This window comes from Bos taurus, chromosome 15, assembly GCF_002263795.3.
Source record: "Bos taurus isolate L1 Dominette 01449 registration number 42190680 breed Hereford chromosome 15, ARS-UCD2.0, whole genome shotgun sequence".
In the NCBI taxonomy this organism is placed as follows: domain Eukaryota; kingdom Metazoa; phylum Chordata; class Mammalia; order Artiodactyla; family Bovidae; genus Bos; species Bos taurus.
In genome coordinates this window covers 43,339,152-43,353,924 of record NC_037342.1, presented here as the reverse complement: position 1 = coordinate 43,353,924, position 14,773 = coordinate 43,339,152, and the positions used below count along the sequence as shown (strand labels likewise).

General features: G+C 39.5%; 1 non-coding gene across 1 annotated transcript; it reads right to left on the bottom strand.

The window, feature by feature from the left end:
- Positions 1-4,974: 4,974 nt before the first annotated feature.
- LOC112441694 (U6 spliceosomal RNA) lies at positions 4,975-5,078 on the bottom strand. Its single transcript, XR_003029555.1, has one exon. It is a non-coding gene; the product is annotated as a U6 spliceosomal RNA (small nuclear RNA).
- Positions 5,079-14,773: the final 9,695 nt, after the last annotated feature.

Here is a 14,773-nt window from a genome sequence, read left to right as displayed (position 1 = left end):
GAATCAAAATTATAAAAGGCTTTCACATTGAACTGGAAGGTTTTCTATCTTTTTCTACCCTCTAGAAAAGCTTGTATAAGATAGGAATAAACTGTTCCTTCAAAATTTGTTAGAACTTATCTGAGAAACACCTGGGTTTTGAGACCTATGTGTCTGATTCTCTTTGAAATTTCTTTTAATACATTTTGGTCTGTATGGTTTTCTGTCTTTTCTTCTGCCACTTGTGGCACTGTATTTTTTTTAGTTGAGGTTCATGCCAGCTTAGTTGCCCCATGGCATATGGGCTCTATGTTCCCCGACCAGGGATTGAACCCATGTCCCACACATTGAAAGGCAATTCTTAACCACTGGACCACCAGGGAAGTCCCCATTGTATATTTTTGAAGTTTTTCCAAGAATCTATCCATTTCATCTAGATTTTTCAATATATATTTAATTCAGAAATATAAAAAGTTTCTGTTGTACATACAGCCATTTTTCTTGTCTGTATTTTATTTATTTGCACATTTTCCTTTTTTGCTTTGATCAGTCTTGTCAAACGTGTAACTTAATCTTCAAAGTACTAATTTTTATTTTGTTAATCTTTATTGCCTTTTTGTTCTTTATTTCATTAATTTGTACTGTTATTCTTTTTTGTTTTTTGTTTGTTTTCTTTTGGCCTTTGACTTTTTTCTGTTTCCAACACATTTATATAATTTGCTTGTTAGGTTTTTTTTTTTTTTGGCCAAGCTGTGTGGCTTATGGGATCTTAGTTTGTGGACCAGGGATTGAACCTCAGCCCTTGGCAGTGAAAGCATGGAATCCTAAGCGCTGGACCACCATGAAAGTTCCATCATTTTGGTTTTGGTTTTTTAACAATGTACTGCATTTTGTTTGTTTTTTAATTAAGCATTTTTTCTGAGATAATTGTAGATTTATGTGTTGCTTTAAAAAATAATGGGGCTTTCCTGGTGGCTCAGATGGTAAAGAATCTGCCTGCAATGCGGCAGACCTGGGTTTGATCCCTGGGTTGGGAAGATCCCCTGAAGAAGGGAACGGCAATCCACTCCAGTATTCCTGCCTGGAGAATTTCATGGACAGAGAAGCCCAGCCAGCTACAGTCCATGGGGTCGCAAAGAGTCGGACATAACTGAACACCTTTCACTTAAAAAATAATATGGAGAGATTTCATTTACTTTTTACCCAGTTCCCTCCAAAGGCAGTACCTTGCAAAGCAATACCACAACCAGAATATCAACATTGTTACTGTCAAGACACAGAACACTTTCATGCTACAGCAATTTCTAATGTGATCCTTTTATAGCCACACCCATTCCTGTCCTACATCTACCCTTTCCTTAGTCTCTGGCAACCACTAGTATCTATCCATGTCTATAATTTTGTCATTTCTAGGATGTTACAGAGATGTATCATATCTATTATATTGTGACTGGCTTTCTTTCACTTAGTATAGCTCTTTGGAGATTAATTCAGGTGATTCATGAATCAATAACTCATTCTTTATTATTGCTGAGAAATATTCCATGGTATAGATGGGACACAGTTTAATAGTTCACCCATTAAAGGACATTTGCATTGTTTCCAGTTAGGAAACAATTTTATTATGAAAAAAGCTGTTATAAACATTCATATGCAAATTTCTTTGTGAACAGTCTGCATTTCTCTGGGAAAAAGGCCTAGGAGCTCAGTTATTGGATTATATGATATTCCAATCCTAAAAGCTATTTCAAATCCTAAAAGATGATGCTGTTAAAGTGCTGCACTCAATATGCCAGAAAATTTGGAAAACTCAGCAATGGCCACAGGACTGGAAAAGGCCAGTATTCATTCCAATCCCAAAGAAAGGCAATGCCAAAGAATGTTCAAACTACTGCACAATTACATTTATCTCACATGCTAGCAAAGTAATCCTCAAAATTCTCCAAGCCAGGCTTCAATAGTACGTGAACCAAGAGCTTCCAGATGCTCAAGCTGGATTTAGAAAAGGCAGAGGAACTAGAGATCAAATAGCCAACATCCATTGGATCATTGAAAAAGCAAGAAAATTCCAGAAAAACATCTACTTCTGCATTATTGATTATGCCAAAGCCTTTGACTATGTTCAGCTCAGTTGCTCACTCATGCCCAACCCTTTGTGACCCAATGGACTGCACCATGCCAGGCTTCCCTGTCCATCACCAACTCCCAGAGCTTGCACAAACTCATGTCCATCGACTCAGTGATGCCATCTGACCATCTCATCCTCTGTCATCCCCTTCTCCTCCTGCCTTCAATCTTTCCCAGCATCAAGGTCTTTTCCAATGAGTCAGTTTTTCGCATCAGGTGGCCAAAGTATTAGAGCTTCAGCTTCAGCATCAGTCCTTCCAGTGAATATTCAGGACTGATTTCCTTCAGGATTGACTGGTTGGATCTCCTTGCTGCCCAAGGGATTCTCGAGTCTTCTCTGACACCATAGTTCAAAAGCATCAATTCTTCGGCACCCAGTTTTCTTTATGGTCCAACTCTCATATCTATACATGACTACTGGAAAAACCATAGCTTTGACTAGATGGACCTTTGCTGGCAAAGTAATGTCTCTGCTTTTTAATATGCTGTCTATGTTGGTCATAGCTTTTCTTCCAAGGAGCAAGTGTCTTTTAATTTCATGGCTGCAGTCGCCATCTGCAGTGATTTTGGAGTCCAAGAAAATTAAGAAAATTAAACTGTTCCCATTGTCTCCCCATCTATTTGCCATGAAGAATGGGACCAGTTGCCATGATCTTAGTTTTTTGAATGTTGAGTTTTAAGCCAGATCTTTTACTCTGGTCTTTCACTTTCATCAAGAGGCTCATCAGTTCCTCTTCACTTTCTGCCATAAGGGTGGTGTCATCTGCTTTTCTGAGTTTATTGATATTTCTCCTGGAAATCTTGATTCCAGCTTGTGCTTCATCCAGCCCGGCATTTTGCATGATGTACTCTGCATATTAGTTAAATAAGCAGGGTGACCATATACAGCCTTGACATATTCTTTTCCCAATTTGGAATCAGTCTGTTTCATTTCCAGTTCTAATTGTTGCTTCTTGACCTGCATACAGATTTCTCAGGAGGCAGGTAAGGTGGTCTGATATTCCCATCCCTTAAAGAATTTTCCACAGTTTGTTGTGATCTACAATCAAACGCTTTGGTGTAATCAATACAGCAGAAGTAGATGTTTTACTGGAAATCTCTTGCAAATTGCCAACAGATGGTGGCAATTTGATCTCTAGTTTCTTTGCCTTTTCTAAATCCAGCTTGAACATCTGGAAGTTCTCGGTTCACATACTGTTGAAGCCTGGATTGGAGAATTTTGAGTATTACTTTGCTAGCATGTGAGATGAGTGCAATTGTGCGGTAGCTTGAACAATCTCTAGCATTGCACTTCTTTGGGATTGGAATGAAAACTGACCTTTTCCGGTCCTGTGGCCACTGCTGACTTTTCCAAATTTGCTGGTATATTGAGTGCAGCACTTTCACAGCATCATCTTTTAGGATTTGAAATAGCTCATCTGGAATTCCATCACCTCCACTAGCTTTGTTCATAGTAATGCTTCATAAGGCCCACTTGAATTCTACTTCCAGGATGTCTGGCTCTGGGTGAGTGATCACACCATTGTGTGACTGTGTAGATCACAAACCATCGTTTGACTATGTAGATTACAACAAACGGGAAAATTCCTCAAGAGAGGGAAATACCAGACCATCTTACCTGCCTGGTGAGAAATCTATATGCAGGTCAAGAAGCAACAGTTAGAACTGGAAATGAAACAGACTGATTCCAAATTGGGAAAAGAATATGTCAAGGCTGTATATGGTCACCCTGCTTATTTAACTTATATGCACCATGCAAAATGCCAGGCTGGATGAAGCACAAGCTGCACTCAAGATTGCCAAGAGAAATATCAATAATCTCAGATACGCAGATGACACCACCCTTATGGCAGAAAGTGAAGAGGAACTGAAGAGCCTCATGATGAAAATGATAGACCAGAGTGAAAAAGCTGGTTTAAAACTCAGCATTCAAAAACTAAGATCATGGCAACTGGTCCTGTTACTTCATGGCAAATAGATGGGGAGACAATGGAAACAGTGAGAGACTATTATTGGGGGCTCCAAAATCACTGTAGATGATGACTGCTGCCATGAAATTATAAGGCACTTGCTCCTTGGAAGAAAAGCTATGACCAACATAGACAGCATATTAAAAAGCAGAGACATTATTTTGCTGACAAAGGTCCATCTAGTCAAAGCTATGGTTTTTCCCGTAGTCACATACAGATATGAGAGTTGGACCATAAAGAAAGCTCAGCGCCAAAGAATTTATGTTTTTGAACTGTGGTGTCAGAGAAGACTCTTAAGAGTCCCTTGGGCAGCAAGGAGATCCAACCAGTCAATCCTGAAGGAAATCAGTCCTGAATATTCATTGGACGGACTGATGCTGAAGCTGAAGCTCTAATACTTTGGCCACCTGATGCAAAAAACTGACTCATTGGAAAAGACCCTGATGCTGGGAAAGATTGAAGGCAGGAGAAGTGGACAACAGAAGATTAGATGGTCAGATGGCATCACTGAATTGATGGACATGAGTTTGAGCAAGCTCCAGGAGTTGGTGATGAACAGGGAAGCCTGGTGTGCTGCAGTCCATGGGGTCGTAAAGAGTTGGACATGACTGAGCGATTGAACTGAACTGATGATAGTTCCATGTTTAAGAAATTCCAAAACTGTTTTCCAGATTAGTATACTGTTTAACAGTTCCACCAGCAATGTATAAACAAATGATCTAGCTTCTCCACATCCCTGTCAATATTTAGTATCACCACTATTTTTCATTTAGTCACTCAGATAGTTGTGTAAGAATACCTCATTGTGGCTCAATTTGTAGTCCTCTAATGATTGACTGTGTTGAATATCTTTTTAAATATTAATTAATTTATTTTAATTGGAGGCTAATTACTTTACAAAAATATGGAACGCCTCACGAATTTGCACATCCTTGCACAGGGGCCATGCTAATCTTCTCTGTATCGTTCCAATTTTAGTATATGCGCTGGCTAAGCGAGCACCGTTGAATATCTTTTCATGTGCTTATTTGTCATCTGTATATCATTTCTGACCAAATATTAGTTCATATCTTTCACCCATTTTCTAATTGGATTTTTGGGTTTGCTTCCCACTCCAGTACTCTGGCATGGAAAATCCCATGGATGGAGGAGCCTGGTAGGCTGCAGTCCATGGGGTCGCTAAGAGTTGGAGACGACTGAGTGACTCCACTTTCACTTTTCACTTTCATGCATTGGTGAAGGAAATGGCAACCCACTCCAGTGTTCTTGCCTGGAGAATCCCAGGGACGGGGGAGCCTGGTGGGCTGCCGTCTACAGGGTCACACAGAGTCGGACACGACTGAAGCAACTTAGCAGCAGCAGGAGCAGCAGCAGCAGCATACATTCTAGATATCAAGGCTATTTTGGATATGTGGCGTGCAAATTTTTCTCCAATTCTGTAGCTTGTCTTGTCATCCTCATACAAAGATCTTTTGTAAACATTTAAAAAATTGAACTACAATCTATCAGTTCTTCTTTTTATGTATCATGCTTCTGCTCTCAAGTCTAAGAATCTTGCCTAGTTTTGGGCAACAAAGACTTTCTTATATTCTTTTCTAAGTTTTAATGTTACATTTTACATTCAAGTTATTTAATTAGAGTTAATTTCTGTTTTGAGGTTTATTTAGAGGGTTTTTTTTTTTTTTTTTTGCCCATGAATGTCCAAATTGCTCCAACATCATTTGTTTAAAAGGTTATCTTTCTTCCATTGAGTTGATTTTACACCTTTGTCAAAAATCAGTTGGGCATGTTTGTGTGGTTCTCCTCCTGTATTCTCTATTCTGTTCCACTGATCTATGTATCTGTCCCTCTGCCAATATCACAGTCTTGATTATTGTAGCTATATAATAAGTCTTGAAATGGGACAGAGTGAGTCCTCCTACTTTATTCTCCTTTTTTGAGATTGTGTTAGCTATTCTAGTTCCTTTGCCTTTCCATTGAAGTTTTAAAATAATTTATCTATACCTACAAAATATCTTGCTGAGACACTAAGGACATCTGTATAATGTTGAGTCTCCCAGTCCATGGTGATGGTATGTCTCTTCTTTCTCAACAGCATTGTGTTGTTTTCGGTGTACAAGTCCTGTATACAATTTTGAGTGATTATAAATGGTATTATATTTTTAATTTCAATTTTCATGTGTTCAGTGCTAGTATATAGAAATGTAACCTTAAAAATAAAAAAAAAGACAGAAATGCAACCTTGCTGAACTCACTTATTAATTCTAGGCTTTTTTTTTTTTTTGGCCAATTCCCTTGCATTTTCTTCAGAAATTATCTTGTCATATGGAAATAGGGACAGTTTTGTTTCTTCCTTTATGATCTGTATGCTTTTTATCCCCTTTTCTACCTCATTTGACTAGCTAAATCTTCTAACACTTAAATAAAGTGGTGAGAGTGAGCATCCTTGCCTTGTTCCTGATCTAGGGGAAAACATTCAATCTTTCACCATAAACTGTAATAGTAACTGTATTTTTTTAGTTAGCTGTTGTTTTCTATAACTTAAAGTTCCTCTTTATTATTATCTTTCTGAGAGTTTTTGTCATGACATGCTGCTGAATTTTGCCAAATGCTTTTTCTGCATCAATTGAAATGATAAATGAATTTTCTTCTTCAGACTGTAAATATAGTAGATTATGTTGATTTTTCAAATTTTAATGTTGTTTTCTGATGTAATATTTAAGTGTGTTTAATGCTCAAAATTCTCCAAGCCAGGCTTCAGCAATATGTGAACCGTGAACTTCCTGATGTTCAAGCTGGTTTAGAAAAGGCAGAGGAACTAGAGGTCAAATTGCCAACATCCGCTGGATCATGGAAAAAGCAAGAGAGTTCCAGAAAAACATCTACTTCTGCTTTATTGACTATGCCAAAGCCTTTGACTGTGTGGATCACAATAATCTGTGGAAAATTCTGAAAGAGATAGGAATACCAGACCACCTGACCTGCCTCTTGAGAAATTTGTATGCAGGTCAGGAAGCAACAGTTAGAACTGGACATGGAACACCAGACTGGTTCCAAATAGGAAAAGGAGTGCGTCAAGGCTGCATATTGTCACCCTGCTTATTTAACTTCTATGCAGAGTACATCATGAGAAACACTGGACTGGAAGAAACACAAGCTGGAATCAAGATTGCCGGGAGAAATATCAATAACCTCAGATATGCAGATGACACCACCCTTATGGCAGAAAGTGAAGAGGAACTCAAAAGCCTCTTGATGAAAGTGAAAGTGGAGAGTGAAAAAGTTGGCTTAAAGCTCAACATTCAGAAAACGAAGATCATGGCATCTGGTCCCATCACTTCATGCCAAATAGATGGGGAAACAGTGGAAACAGTGTCAGACTTTATTTTTTGGGGCTCCAAAACCACTGCAGATGGTGACTGTAGCCATGAAATTAAAAGATGCTTACTCCTTGGAAGGAAAGTTATGACCAACCTAGATAGCATATTCAAAAGCAGAGACATTACTTTGCCAACAAAGGTCTGTCTAGTCAAGGCTATGGATTTTCCAGTGGTCATGTATGGATGCTAGAGTTGGACCATGAAGAAAGCTGAGCGCTGAAGAATTGATGCTTTTGAACTTGTGGTGTTGGAGAAGACTCTTGAGAGTCCCTTGGACTGCAAGGAGATCCAACCAGTCCATTCTGAAGGAGATCAGCCCTGGGATTTCTTTGGAAGGAATGATGCTAAAGCTGAAACTCCAGTACTTTGGCCACCTCATGCGAAGAGTTGACTCATTGGAAAAGACTCTGATGCTGGGAGGGATTGGGGGCAGGAGGAGAAGAGGACGACAGAGGATGAGATGGCTGGATGGCATCACTGACTCGATGGACATGAGTCTCAGTGAACTCCGGGAGTTGGTGATGGACAGGGAGGCCTGGTGTGCTGCGATTCATGGGGTTGCAAAGAGTCGGACACGACTGAGTGACTGAACTGAACTGAACTGAATCAATCTTACTTTGAGTACTATGCTTGTTGTGTACTATGCTAATTTGTTCCACAAATTTTAACATATTTGTTGTCATTCAAGTATTTCATAATATCCTTTATGGTTTCCTTTACTACACGAATTGGATTTTTAAGTTGTCTCTTTGTTATTAATTTCTATATTCACTGCAGTATAAAGATTGTCTGATACCAATCTTTTGAAACTTACTGAAACTTCCTTTGTGGTCCTTTTTTGAAAGATTTTGCTTGTGTTCAGAAGGAATATGTATTCTTTTTTGGGTGCACAGTTCTACATATGTATCATACATATGTGCATGCGTGTGTGCTAAGTCACTTCAATCGTGTCTGATTCTTTGCAACCCCATGGACTGTAGCCTGCCAGGCTCCTCTGTCCATGGGATTCTCCAGGCAAGAATACTGGAGACGGTTGCCTAGCCCTCCTCCAGGGGATCTTCCCAACCCAGGGATTAAACCTGTGTCTCAACTCCTGCATTGGCAGACAGGTTCTTTACGACCTAGTGCCACCTGGGAGGCCCATCATACACATATATACTTTAATTTATTAATCTCCTTTTCATGTATTCAATGTTTGTTAATCAGTTTCTGAGAGTGATGTCTTAAAATCTCCAACCACAATTAATCTATCCATTTCCCCCACAGTTCTATAGGTGGTAGCTTTTTGTTTTGAAACTGTTTGGTTTTTTTGAAGTTATGTTTTTAATGCATCTATGCTTAGAATCAGAGAAGGCAATGGCACCCCACTCCAGTACTCTTGCCTGGAAAATCCCATGGACAGAGGAGCCTGGTAGGCTGCAGTCCATGGTGTCGCTAAGAGTCAGGCACAACTGAGCAACTTCACTTTCACTTTTCACTTTCATGAATTGGGGAAGGAAATGGCAACCCACTCCAGTGTTCTTGCCTGGAGAATCCCAGGGACGGGGGAGCCCGGTGGGCTGCCGTCTATGGGGTCGCACAGGGTCTGACACGACTGAAGCGACTTAGCAGCAGCAGCAGCATGCTTAGAATCGTTGTATGTTCCACTCTGTTCTTTTTTCCTAGCATATAATATGCTTAACAGCTATGGTATTTTTGACTTTAAGTCTGTTTCATCAAATACTCCAGCTTTACTTTTTTTTTTAAGTTATTTATTCTTAAATTGAAGGGTAATTGCTTTACGGAATTGTATTGGTTTCTCCAAATATCAACATGAATCAGCTATAGGCATTCTAACTTTCTTTTGATTTAGAATTACATGGCTTATCTTTCAATTCTTTCACTTAAACATATATTTAAGTATTCATCTATTATATTTTTATTTCAATTATTATATATCTATTTAATATTTTACCTAGTTCCTTATTTCTTATTCCTATATCATATTAGTAATACATTTACTATTTTGAATACATTGTTTAAAATTTATCTGATCCAATAATTCTGTTTTAAGCATTATACATTGTTCAATTTTTTGTCTGTCAGTGATTTTTTTTCTTAGGTGTCTAGCTATCTTGGTTAATGATCTCATGTTCTCCTGGCATTAGTTACTCTTTCTGTTAATATTTACTGGGCAGGGACTGAAGGCCAAGTCTCAGTATCTCTCCTAGTGAATTTAAAGAGAGAGGATGGAAGAATTTCCAGGGTAGAAAGCTTTAGATACCAGGTTCCTTTAACTGCCACTTTATTCAGTTCAGTTCAGTCGCTCAGTTGTGTCTGACTCTGCGACCCCATGAATCGTAGCACACCAGCCTCCCTGTCCATCACCAACTCCCAGAGTTCACTCAAACTCATGTCCATCGAGTCGGTGATGCCATCCAGCCATCTCATCCTCTGTCGTCCCCTTCTTCTCCTGCCTCCAATCCCTCCCAGCATCAGAGTCTTTTCCAATGAGTCAACTCTTCGCATGAGGTGGCCAAAGTACTGGAGTTTCAGCTTTAGCATCAGTCCTTCCAGTGAACACCCAGGACTGATCTCCTTTAGGATCTCCCTGCAGTCCAAGAGACTCTCAAGAGTCTTCTCCAACACCACAGTTCAAAAGCATCAATTCTTCAGCGCTCAGCCTTCTTCACAGTCCAACTCTCACATCCATACATGACCACAGGAAAAACCATAGCCCTGACTAGACGGACCTTTGTTGGCAAAGTAATGTCTCTGCTTTTTAATATGCTGTCTAGGTTTGTCATAATTTTCCTTCCAAGGAGTAAGCATCTTTTAATTTCATGACTGCAGTCACCATCTGCAGTGATTTTGGAGCCCAAAAAATAAAGTCTGACACTGTTTCCACTGTTTTCCCATCTATTTCCCATGAAGTGATGGGACCAGATGCCATGATCTTAGTTTTCTGAATGTTGAACTTTAAGCCAACTTTTTCACTCTCCACTTTCACTTTCATCAAGAGGCTTTTGAGTTCCTTTTCACTTTCTGCCATAAGGGTGGTGTCATCTGCATATCTGAGGTTATTGATATTTCTCCCAGCAATCTTGATTCCAGCTTGTGCTTCTTCCAGCCCAGCATTTCTCATGATGTACTCTGCACAGAAGTTAAATAAGCAGGGTGACAATATGCAGCCTTGACGTACTCCTTTTCCTATTTGGAACCAGCCTGTTGTTCCATGTCCAGTTCTAACTGTTGCTTCCTGTCCTGGATACAGATTTCTCAAGAGGCAGGTCAGGTGGTCTGGTATTCCCATCTCTTTCAGAATTTTCCACAGTTTATTGTGATCCACACAGTCATGACCCAGATAACCACGATGGTGTGATCACTCACCTACAGCAGACATCCTGGAATGTGAAGTCAAGTGGGCCTTAGGAAGCATCTCTATGAACAAAGCTAGTGGAAGTGATGGAATGCCAGCTGAGCTATTTCAAATCCTAAAAGATGATGCAGTGAAAGCCACATTCAATATGCCAGCAAATATGGAACACTCAGCAGTGGCCACAGGACTGGAAAAAGGTCAGTTTTCATTCCAATCCCAAAGAAAGGCAATGCCAACGAATGTTCAAACTACCGCACAAAATTATATTCATCTCAAGCGCTAACAAATGCTCAAAATTCTCCAAACTAGGCTTCAACAGTGTGTGAACTGAGAACTTTCAGATGTTCAAGCTAGATTTAGAAAAGGCAGAAGAACCAGAGATCAAATTGCTAACATCGACTGAATCACAGAAAAAGCAAGAGAATTCCATAAAAACATCTATTTCTGCTTTATTGACTATGTCAAAGCCTTTGACTGTGTGGATCACAACAAACTGTGGAAAACTTTTAAAGAGATGAGAATACCAGAACACCTTACCTGCCTCCTGAGAAAGCTTCATGCAGGTCAGGAATAACAGCAGCAGACATGAACAACAGACTGGTTCCAAGTTGCAAAAGAAGTACATCAAGGCTGTATATTGTCACCTTGCTTATTTAACTTATATGCAGAGTACATCATGTGAAATGCCAGGCTGGATGAATCACAAGCTGGAATAAAGACTGCAGGGAGAAATATCAATAAGCTCAGAAAAGTAGATGACACCACCCTTATAGCAGAAAGTGAAGCAGAACTAAAGAGCCTCTTGATGAAAGTGAAAGAGGAGACTGAAAAAGCTGGCTTAAAACTCAACATTCAAAAAACTAAGATCATGGCATCCAGTCCCATTTCTTCATGGTGAATAGATGGGGAAACAATGGAAACAGTGACAGACTTTATTTACTTGGGCTCCAAAATCACTGCAGATTGTGATTGCAGCCATCAAATTAAAAGATGCTTGCTCCTTGGAAGAAAAGCTATGACCAACCTAGACAGCATATTAAAAAGCAGAGACATTACTTTGCCAACAAATGTCCATCTAGTCAAAGCTATGGTTTTTCCAGTAGTCATGTATGGATGTGAGAGTTGGACCATGGAGAAAGCTGAGTGCCAAAGAATTGATGCTTTTGAACTTTGGTGTTGGAAAAGACTCTTCAGAGTCCCTTGGACTGCAAGATCAAACCAGTCAATCCTAAAGGAAATTAGTCCTAAATATTCATTGGAAAGATTGATGCTGAAACTCCAATACTTTGGCCACCTGATGGGAAGAACTGACTCAGTGGAAAGGACCCAGATTCTGGGAAAGATTGAAGGCAGAAGGGGATGACAGAGGATGAGATGGTTGGATGGCATCACGGACTCGATGGACATGAGTCTGAGCAAGCTCTGGGAGTTGGTGATAGGGAAGCCTGGAGTGCTGTAGTTCATTTCGTTGCAGTCAGACACGACTGAGCAACTGAACTGAACTGAACTGAACATGACTAACAGATAAGGAATGTATTTATTTCCATTGCCCAGAACTTTACTCAGGTCTGTAAACTCAATTCCAGCTCAGATTTGAACTGATCCCTCTCTTCCCAACAAAGCTGGCTAGAATTGTTATCTAAAGAAAAGGAGTGTGACATCCTGCTTCTCCACCCAAATTTGAGACCTAAGAAAGATGATTCAAGTGTCTTCCAGGCCTCAGGTTGAATGTGTTTCCACATTTAAATGTCACTAAAAATGGATCCTGTAATGTTTGCTTCCAGGTAGGCCTGATGTCCCAAAATGTATTTGACAGCACCTTTTATCACATGACTCGAGGCAAAGTCTCCCAAGTCTTACATATAGGTAGAGATTTTTCCTATTTTTGTGTAGCCATAGACATAAATTCTGACAATTATTCACATTACCAAATATCTTACTTACCACTACCATAATTCTTCATGACCATGTATAATTCTAATTGTTTTTCTATCAATCACTATTGTTTCATCATTTCCAAATTCCATCAGGAATTCCAATTTTTCTCTGCAATACCTGTCACTATTTCTTTTCAAAACGTCTTAAGAGTGGGCACGTAGCCTCATAGCTCAGTTGGTAAAGAATCCATCTGCAATGCAAGAGACCCCAGTTCAATTTCTGGGTTGGGAAGATCCACTGGAGAAGAGATAGGCTACCCACTCCAGTATTCTTGGACTTCCCTCATGGCTCAGCTAGTAAAGAATCCGCCTCCAATGCAGGAGACCTGGGTTAGATCCCTGGGTTGGGAAGAACTCCTGGAGAAGGGAAAGGCTACCGACTCCAGTATTCTGGCCTGGAGAATTCCATGGACTGTATAGTCCATGGGTTCGCAGTCAGACACGACTGCGTGACTTTCACTCTCACTTTTTTAACAGTAGCCTATAACCTTGTATTAGGACTCTCCAAAGTAACAGAACCAGTAGGAGACATGTATATAACAGAACCAGTAGGAGACATGTATAAAGTATTGGGTCATGTGATTATGGAGACTGAGAAATCCTATGATCTGTAGTCTGCAAGCTGTAGACCCAGGAAAGTCAGTGGTATAGTTTGAAGGCCTGAGAACCAGGAGTACCCAGGGCAGACAAGTTGGCACATACAATTACACACAAACTTTGACTGCTGTTCTAACATGAATTCAAATGCAGGCCCCAGAGTGTTCATCCAGTCACCAGGAAACCCTGTCGCAAAGGTAAAAGTAAGGTAGGGGTCTTAACTCAGCACACTCATGTCTGCCTTGGGCCTGTTAGCTTTCCAGGAAAGACAGGTTTCTAGGAAAGAATCCATTTTTTTCAGGTGACGCTGGGCAAAAGACCATCTTCCGTACTATGATTTTGTGATGAAGATTTTCATAGATTCACTCTAGAGAGAGAATGCTATGTGAGCGGTTTTCCATTCAAAATATAGTGTATTTCCCTCTCAGCTTCCAGTTTTATATTGATCTCAAGAGTAGTTTTCAAAAATTCCATTAGACTTTCGGGTGGCATTCCAGAGCTATCAGAGGCTAACACTGGATCAATTTCTATTCCCCAGTACTCTTTATCTAACAGTTCAGTCATGATGATGAGTGCCCACTTGGCAGATCTCCAACTGCTAGATGATACTGAACTTTAAAGCTCCCCAAATGTAATATAGGAGTTCAGTGACTTCTCCCACATTTTATTCTCAAAGTATCATCCCTGCTAACTCGAAGTGGTCATCAAACTTGGGATTATGGTTTCTGTTTTTAACACCAAGTCTTTGCTAGGATGAAGACTCTTCAGAAGAGTCCTTTTAGTTCCTTTAACAATTACTATTTTACCCTGTTTTATACTACTAGTAAAGTAACCAAATGGGAATAGCTTTTGCTTTGTTTTCTCAAGTATTTCATTACAAATGAAATGGTTAATTTATCAAAATGTGATGATGTGAAAGCACACTGTCAGCTATAAAACGAGCTAGACAAAGGATTGCTTAATTTAGTATTTTTAGTTAGAAGGGCCTATTAACATATCGCATTAATTTCAGAAAAATCCTATCATGTCTGAGCTGTAAAGAACCTGGAGTTCACTTATTCCAGATGAGAAAAATGAGGCCTAGAGCTTAAACAACATCCCTTTAAGTCACCCAGCTCAGCAAGTTTTTCCCAGGAAAGGAAGAAAAAAGGGAAAAGGCAAAAATCAGAATAGAGCATCGAAACTACAATAAGACCCACCTTCAAACACCTAAACTACAATCAATGAACAATTATTTAAATACCAGGAAGTTTCAGCCCTTTTGACTTATTCTACTCATTTTCAAAAAGCCAAAGAGAACTTTAAAAAGATGGCTTTATAGAGAAATCATTACATATACCACTTATATAAATGTTTACTTGTACTTACCTCTACAATTTAAAATTTAAATGCTTTAAGATTCTCAAAAGCCAACTATAAAAATTA